This window comes from Pteropus medius, unplaced genomic scaffold (genome assembly GCF_902729225.1).
Source record: "Pteropus medius unplaced genomic scaffold, Ma_sr-lr_union100, whole genome shotgun sequence".
Classification (NCBI taxonomy): Eukaryota; Metazoa; Chordata; class Mammalia; order Chiroptera; family Pteropodidae; genus Pteropus; species Pteropus medius.
In genome coordinates, this window is record NW_024351730.1 from 2,257,076 (window position 1) to 2,266,340 (window position 9,265).

The window sequence follows — 9,265 nt, forward strand, 5'->3', positions numbered from 1 at the left end:
AAATTTCAAGTGTACAGTTCAACAGTATGTCGTATACATATTGCATTGTGTGTTTGCCACCCATAGTTAGATTTCCTTCCATCACCACATATTTGACCCTTTTTACTCCTATCTACCAACCTCTTCTGCCCTTTCTCTCTGGTAACCACTGGTCCATTGACCATGTCCATGAGTCTCTATTTGTTTGTTCTCTTGGGCAATCTTAAAAGAAAACAGACTCCTTTTTCTTTGCATAACATAAAATTTACCATTTTAACCATTTTTAAATATATAATTCTCTGGCATGAAATCCATTCACCTGGTTGTTTCTGTCATTTTAATAACAGCCTTCCTAATGACTGTGAAGTGGTATCTCATTGTGGTTTTGACTTGAATTTCCCAAAGGTTAGTTATGTTGAATATCTTTTCATGTGCTTTTTGGCCATTTGTTCTCCAATACCCATTTTTATTATTTATGAAAAGCACAGTGTTCCCATTCAATTCTCTGACATTCCTTGATGCTAGGCAAGTCATAATACAATATAGTAGGTGGTAGTTTCCTTTATTTTTTTATGGTACTTCAATACCCTCCTAGTCAGCACATTGCTGGATCATCTTAGGATGAGTTACTTGTGAGAGATGGCTAGTTTCAAATGCCAGATGTTGATCTTTTCTACCTTCAGTTTTAGAGGGTGCTTTTTCATCAATCTTATTTCCATATTCTGATGGGCAAGAGAGATTTTGGTATGGATTATAGCAGTGTGAAAGGTGACCCCACGTGTTGAATGAAGAAATGATGCTTTTCTTTCTAAAATAAATTTAATGAATGTATCTTGAGCAGCCCTTGACAATGTTGACTGCTTGTTCTTTTTGAATGTTCTTCCCCTTTTGCTGTCTTGACATCGTCCTCTCTGGTTCTTATCCTACGTCTCTAACATTCCTTCTAAGTCTCTTTCCCCTTTCCTTATTCTTTGTCTATCTTTTAAACATTGGTGTTTTCCATTTCTGATTTGGTGCGCTTTCATCTGCATGGTCTTTCTCCCATACCCATCATTTTTAACTCCATTCAATATGTTTGCAAAGTGTTGGCTTAGTGCCTGGCATACATGGTAGCTGATCTTGTTAGCAATAGTTCAAACTCTTATTACCATTCAGCTAGAATGTTGCAATTGTTCCCCTGTTCTGCTTCTAGTCTTTTCCTCATCCAATGCATCCCTTAACTTTTTTCAATCATTATTCATTTTTCTCATAGCACACATCTTATCATCTCACTCCCTTGCTCAGAAACCCTTTAGTGGCTCCCTAGTGCCCATTGGTTAAGTCTCTAAGCTCACTTCACATGACTCTCCAGGATCTGGCTCCTGGCCAAAGTTGAATCCACCTTTGGCTGCTTCTCCACTGAGCCCTGTGTTTCAGCAAGAGCAAATGCCTATAGTTCCCTAAATGTACAATATAGTTGCACAAATTTGTGGCTTTGCACACAATCCTCCCTATGTATAAAACGTGTCCTTACCTCCTTGTCCTCCAACCACAGCTCATCCTTGGAGACTTACTAAGTGACTTCTTTTACCTGTTATCTTCCCTGACCTCCGTTTTCCAGGATGGTTGACCATCCTCTCATTTGTGCTACTATAACTCACACATCGTCATAGGCAATTCAAGTCTCTAATCAATAAGTCAGAAACTGCTGACAGCTTTTTAGTTAGACATTTTTCCACCATTTAAAATAAAATTGTAAGATCCAGTGTTCACTGGAAATCCTGTCATAATACCAGTTTTTGTCCCAGAATGCTTTGTAATTATTTCTTTTTAAATGTCTGCCTCCTGAGTCTTGTGAAACTCCTAGGTCAGAGTCTTCTTTGCCTTTGCAGTGCCTGGCATGGTGGCTGAGAGCGAGTATTTACTGAGCACCATCTGTGTGCCAAGCACTTCTTTAGGGGTTGCGGGAATCATAGGAACAATATTCCTGCCCTTTCTGAGGGAAACCTATGTACTTCCCATCATTTTCAAGTCTCCTTCCTATCCAAAGGCTGACGTTATTCACTGAGTTTTCTGTGATTAGCAATATAAAGGGGGGAAAATTGTTCAGAGAGAAAATATGAACTGTCAGATGAGAATGAAATTATAAGTGGTAAGAGGAGAATTAAATTAAGAGCAGTAAGCATCATGGATTTATAAAAACAAGTCATGTCAGACAAACTTAATTGCTTTTCCTGATAGAATTACCAAATTAGGGGATGGCAGCGTATAATATCCTGAGAGCAGTTTCCTTCAACGACCAGGTAATGAATATTATTTTTGAAGTTAGCAGAGCCCTTTGAAATAGTATCTGTTGAAATTGTACAAAATGAATTCAAATTGACTTTGATGTGAATCTGGTTCGCTGACTTGACAGCAGATTAAAGAGGAGAAAAGCTAAGGCAACTACAAACAATATGGTGCTAAGCTTAAAGATATTGCCTAGCAGGAGCTTGGAGGTCTTTATCATGATCATTATCAAGGTCAAAGTATGATTTTGTGGCATTTAAAAAACACTGAGAGAAAATCACAGTACTTGGAGGAAATCATTGCATGGAGCACAGAAATGAGATGGTTCTATGTTATCATTATAATGGTATGGCCCTTGGAGTGAGAAAACCAAATGTTTTGCATAGTGATTTAAACCCTTGCCACTCAAAGTATGGTCTGCAGACAGCAGGAGGCTGGGGAGCACCTGAGAGCTTGTTAGAAATGTAGAATCTCAGTCCCCACCCCAGTGAATCCAAATCTGCATTTTAACAAAATCCCCAGGTGCTTCATGTACGCATGAAAGTTTGAGAAGCATTGTTGGGTTTATTTCATATTATCCTATATAACTTCAATTTTAGATTCTTCTCAGAGCTGCAAGGCATTGTGTTGATCTAATAAACCAGGATTAAGCCCCGGTCTCAATAATTCCACTATTTACCCCTTTTACTTTCCTTAAAATCAAGCATATGAAGCTGATGAAGTTACACACTTGGTGAAGTTATTTCCCTTTAGTGGGCCATGCTGTCTTCCTTTGTAAAGAGGAAATACAAACCTGTGCTCCTTACAGTGTTTTTATGTGTCACACTTGTATATCATCTACTTCCATCCTTTAACATCACTGAGAAATATATAGTTATTCCCATTTCACAGATTTGGACACTGATGTTTGGAGTGTTAACTGGCCTAAATTCATATTGTTAGTAAATGGTAGAGCCAGAACTTAAACCTGACTCCCAAAGCCTTGCTATTTAACATCTATATGTGACAGGGTCTCTATCAAGCTATAAGTGACAGGGATTTCAAAAGTTAGGATCAAGAGGAGGATTCTGTTAAAAAATTATTTATCGAGCACCTATGATATTGTAGAAACTACTGAGAGTATTCATTAAGGAATAAAATAGACCTGGGACCTGGCTTCGTGATGTTTATAATCTAATGGAGATGAAAATTGTGTGTGTGTGTGTGTGTGTGTGTGTGTGTGTGTGTGTGTGTGTTGAAGTGGGGAAGAGTATGGGGATACTGCTTCCAAACTTGTGCCATTTTCTGGAAGAATGCAGATATCAAGAATGCTGGAAAATTGCTTTAAGTCTAAGGTCAGCCAGATGATTGGTAGACATGAGAATATAGAAACGAACTAAAATATGTAACGTACCATTGAGCTATTAATGACAAACTTTAGCCAACCATTTTGCCTTTTTAGAATTTCTTCCTTTATGAAGAACCTCATTGGCCCTTAGAGAATTTTGTTATTCAGTATATGCCTGTGAGAGCTTTGGCAAGGGAAGATGAAGGAGGAGATTAAAATACCATCTCTTTTATCACTGACCTTGGCCTAGTGTCTAGATTGCACTCTCATTTGGTATTTGAAACTAAACTAAGAGAAAGATAGTTTGTTTTTGATGAGAGTATTGTGTCCAGAAAACTACTAGGTGACAAGTATTACTGAAATACAGAGAATCCAAGAGTCCTTAGTGGGGAGATGGTACATTGAGAAGTGTGGGAGTAAGCATTGCTCAGAAGCTTTTTTCTTAGTGAACCCTTCTTCATCTTTCAGGTTTCAGCTCAAACACCCTTTCCTTGGGAAAGCATTTCCTAATCCTGCAGACCAGATTAGAAGGATGATGTCTACTAAATGGTCTGGGACAGCTTTCGCTTTTTTTTCTGAAGGCGTCATCAAATCGTAATTTTAAAAATATCTTTCTCTCCCTACTAGCTCTCACCTTCATGGGATAGAGCATATGTCTCTTATAATAAATACTCTATCCCCAGGATCTAATAGAGTACAAGGCAATGGTAGGTATTAAATCAGTAACTCAATAGTTGTTCTATTAAAATTTGAAAATCTGATATATTTTTTAAAATGTGGCCTAATAAATATCTTTTATTATTATCATTTTTGTGATAAAATATGCATAACATAAAATTTACCATCTTAATCATTTAGAGTGTACAGCTCAGTGGCATTAAGTACATTCATGTTGTTCTGCTACCATCACCATCATCCATCCACAGAATTCTTTTCATCTTGTAAAACTGAAACTCTGTACCCGTTAAACAGGTCCCTGTTTTCTCCTCCTCCCAGTTCCTGGAAAACACCATTGTACTTTCTGTATTTATGGATTTGACTACTCCAGATATCTCATATAAGTGGACTCATGCAGTGTTTGTCCTTTAAAGACCTTTTTCCTTTTATCTTTCTGATTAGCAAGGGACACAAACTATATGATAGTGTTTGTTAGAGTGACCTTTTTTATACAATTTAAAGAGAAATACTGCTTATTTTTGGCCAATTTACATTGATAGAATCAGAGTAATAGAAGAGGGAGAGATGTAGGCAGATTGTCTGCTTGAGGCTTCTGACTTCTAAGCCTCAAGTACACAGTTTGTTGCTAGACTAAAATTCAAGTGGTATTTCCTCCCAGTATTTCCTCCCAGTCCGTCAACATATTGAATGTGAAAATCCAAGGCAATATAATTAAGACCGTTTTTCCCAACATTGTTTACTTTCACATCTTACACAGACTTCCAGCACAGTATTGGGGAGAAAGCACAACTGAAGAAATGCAAATAAGAAATAAAGACAAAAAGAATGTGGAAGAGATCCTTGGGTGGCTAGTTAATACCTGCATCTGGGTCACAGTGAAGGGACTGGCTCCAGTCTTTGATCTAAGAAGGCTGGTCAAGTTATGTGTTTCCTGCCTATGCTTCAACTCAAAGGCACTTATTAAAAAAAATATTGATAGTTTAGAGATGACTGAAAGGGCTTGCAAAAAGTCACATCTACATACACAACATCTCTCAACAGGCCAGTGATTTGACAACAAATAGCCAGTAAAGATGAAAAATTTGAGACTAATGTTTAGATTAGCTATCTCTGCTACTGAGTAAGATTGGTCTCCCCAAGTGGGAGAGAGAGTGGCTTTGAGCATCATCCGATTCTGGGGAGCACGCAGAGCCTATAGCTGAATATGACACCAAAGTCCAGTAAGCCTCTTAGGAGGTGTGAAGGGGAGCAAATGTCAGATTATCAGAGCCAAGAAATTGAATGGTAAGGGATTATCAAGCAGTAATTAAAGCATAAGTGGGCCAAAGTCTGGGGCAACAGCCACGATAGGGTGTATTCTGTGACCATGGACCATGATGAGGATAATCTAGGTAAGTACCTAGGCAAGTTTAAAAGCTAGGAAAAGTACATATATATATTGTCTGAATTACTAAACAGTTTACATTTTCTTACTGTGTAGACTTGTCCAAGGTGCCATGCTGCTATCTCCTTTCCATAAAATCTGCTTTCTTTATATCTTAGATGTTAGCCAAAGCTTTGCTGCCAACTTCATATCCTTGTTATAGGTCAACTATCTGGGGGTCAAACAATGTGATGGTGTAATAGAGGGACTTCTGGTAAGATAAGTTCTCCACCCCCAATGGTTCTGCCTGGAATTAGAAATATGTATCCCACTTTGAGAGCCCTACAGGCGACTGAGAAGCTTTGGGTCTTACACAAAATCATTTTTGTCTTCAAACACATTTAGCTTCTACTTGTGAAGAAGTGATCGTAGACTTCCATTTATTCTTTCAAATTCCTTTGACTATTGAAAGAAGTAGTTATGGAGTTTTCTGAGAATCTTTGCAGTCCAAGTGCAAGTAAAAATACATATATCATGGATAGTACATCTAATATGTATTATCCATGATTAGATGGCTTCGAAAATCAGGGGACAAATTTTTCCTAGCTTTTGCAACCTCAGGTCCCACTGCCAGACCAGGTAAGGCTTTTCTTCTTGGATCATATGGTATGTGCTTCAGTCTGAATAACATTAAAAATATTTCTCTTAGCAGGATGTGGTGGGGTTGTTTTCTTTTTTAATTTCAAATAACACCATTCCTTGAACTGGGAACAAACAATTCACTTGCAGCTCGACTCTGCATTTATTTGTAATTTTCACATAAATCAACTTATATGAAAATGTATTCATAATTTGAGCTTTCTCTATAGCGATAAAATGTTTCTGCTTCTGTGGTAGAAAATAGCTTATTATGCAAACAACATTGCCACTCTTACATTATGCATAGGATTTACCTGGAGAACCTCACAAAAGCATCACAAAAAAAAAAAAAAAAAAAAAAAGGAAGAAAGGCTGGGGAGGGTGGGGTGGGTGTAGGGTGCTTCATTTACTGCACTGTTTACCTATAATAATTAGCTACAAATGAGCTAATATCTATATTTAGCAACCTATTTAATATTGCTTTGGTTAATTCAATGAAACAATGGAGGAAAAAGAAAAAAATACAAAGGCGGTCTCCTGACAGATAGTGCCTTTCAGTACATCAGCACAGTGAGAAATGAAATCTGGTGGTTTCAACCTTAGGCAAGTGGTGGTGAGTAATTAATTGCCAACTCATTTTAAGTTGTGTGCTTGATCTAATTTGGGATATTGAGAGTTCACATTGATTTGCTTCCAAAAAGAAAGTTATTGTCAAGTAAGGTAATTGTGTAAAATTGATACAGAGAGCTCAACTTGGGTGTGTAGCACACTTTGTATTTAGAGAGGCAGAAGCAAAAAGTGTTGTTTCTAAACCTGTGTGCAGTGGGACCACCATATCTGGGATGGGAAGCTGGTGTCTTTTCTAACTAAAATTCAAGCAGGGACCACTTTAGGTACAAGTGGTGAATGGTATTTATTTTTTCAATCACATAACGTATATATTTTCAGTGTCTTTTTACTGCGTTCAGGCCTGTGGATGGAACAATAATACAATATGGCCTCTGATCTTATACTACTTCCATTGTAGTTGGAGAGGGGGGTAGATATGTGAAGAACACATAGCATAAATAAGTAAAATAATTGCAATAAGAGTGATAAATGCTATGCAGGAAACATACAAGAAGTATGATTTATGGAGTTATGGGGTGTTATTTTTTATTTTTATTTTTCAATTACAGTTGATATTCAGTATTATTTTGTATTAGTTTCAGGTGTACAGCATAGTGGTTAGAGATTTATATAATTTATGAACTGATCCCCCCAATTAGTCTAGTATCTGCACCATTCATAGTTATTACAATATTATTGACTATATTCCTTATGCTATATTTTACATCCCCTTGACTATTCTGCAACCACTAACTTGTACCTCTTAATCTTTTCACCTTTTTCACTCAGCCCCCAACCCCTCTTCCATCTGGCAACCATCAGTTTGCTCTCTGTATCTATGAGTCTGTTTCTGTTTTGTTTGTTCATTTATTTTGTTCTTTAGATTCCATGTGTAAGTGAGGTCAAATGGTATTTATCTTTCTCTGTCTGATGTAGTTCACTTAGCATAATACTCTCTAGGTCCATCCATGTTGTCCCAAAAGTAAGATTTCATTTTTTTTTTTTTATGGCTGAGTAACATTCCATTGTATATTTACACCATATCTTCTTTATCCAATCATCTATTGATATGCACTTAGGTTGCTTTCATATCTTTGCTGTTATAAATAGCGCTGCAGTGAACATATGGGTGCATATAAGTTTTTGAATTAGTATTTTAGATTTCTTTGGATTAATAGCCAGAAGTAAAATTGCTTGGTCATAAGATAGTTCTATTTTAATTTTCTGAGGAAACTCCATACTGTTTTTCATAGTGGCCACACCAATTTTAAATTCCATTAGCAGTGTACGAAGATTCCCTTTTCTCCATATCCTCGCCAACACTCGTTTGTTGATTTATTGATAAGCCATTTTGACGTATGTGAGGTGATAGCTTATTATGGTTTGCATTTCTCTGATGATTAGTAACATTGAACATCTTTTCATATGTCTTTTGGACATCTATATATCTTCTTTGGAGAAATGTCTATGCAGGGCCTTTGCCCATTTTTAAATTGGATTGTTTGTTTTTCTTGGTGTTGCATTCTATGGGTTCTTTATAAATTTTAGATATTAACCCCTTATCAGATGTATCATTGGTGAATATCTTCTCCCATTCAGTAGGTTGTCTTCCTTTTTTTTTTTAATGCCTATAGCACCTGGTCTTCCTAGGTGGTCTCCCATTCAAGTACTAACCAGGCCCGACCCTGCTTAGCTTCCGAGATCAGACGAGATCGGGCTTGTTCAGGGTGGCATGGCCGTAGACAGGTTGTCTTCGTTTTGTTGATGGTTTCCTTTGCTGTGCAAAACTTCTTAGTTTGACGTAGTCTCATTTGTTTATTTTTCCTTTTGTTTTTCTTGCCCAAATTGGTATATCAGAAAAAATATTACCAAGAGCAATGTCAGAGAGTTTACTGCCTAGGTTTTCTTCTCGGAGTTTTATGGTTTCGAGTCTTGCACTGAAGTCTTTAATCCATTTTGAGTTTATTCTTGTATGTAGTGTAAGAAGGTTGTCCAGTGTGTTTGTTTTTTATATATCTGTCCAGTTTTCCCAACACCATTTATTGAATAGACTGTCTTTACCCTATTGTATATTCATGTCTCCTTTGTCACAGATTAATTAACCATATCTGAATTTTCTATTCTGTTCCATTGGTCTATGTTTCTGTTTTTATGCCAGTACCATGCTGTTTTGATTACTATAGCCTTGTAGTATAGTTTGATATCAGGTAGCACAACCTCCAACTGTGTTCTTTTTTTCTCAAGATTGGTATGGCTATTCACAGTCTTTCGTGGTTCTATATAAATTTTGGATTATTTGTTCTGTGAAAAATGCCAATGGTATTGTGATAGGGATTGCATTTAATCTATAGATTGCTTTGGACAGTGTAGACATTTTAACAACGTTAATTCTTCCTATCCAT

The 9,265-nt window shown here is 36.9% G+C and overlaps 1 non-coding gene across 1 annotated transcript; it reads right to left on the minus strand.

Moving 5' to 3' along the window:
• Nucleotides 1-8,488: 8,488 nt before the first annotated feature.
• LOC120588455 (5S ribosomal RNA) lies at nt 8,489-8,607 on the minus strand. The gene has a single exon (XR_005649246.1). It is a non-coding gene; the product is annotated as a 5S ribosomal RNA (ribosomal RNA).
• Between the last annotated feature and the right edge of the window lie 658 nt (nt 8,608-9,265).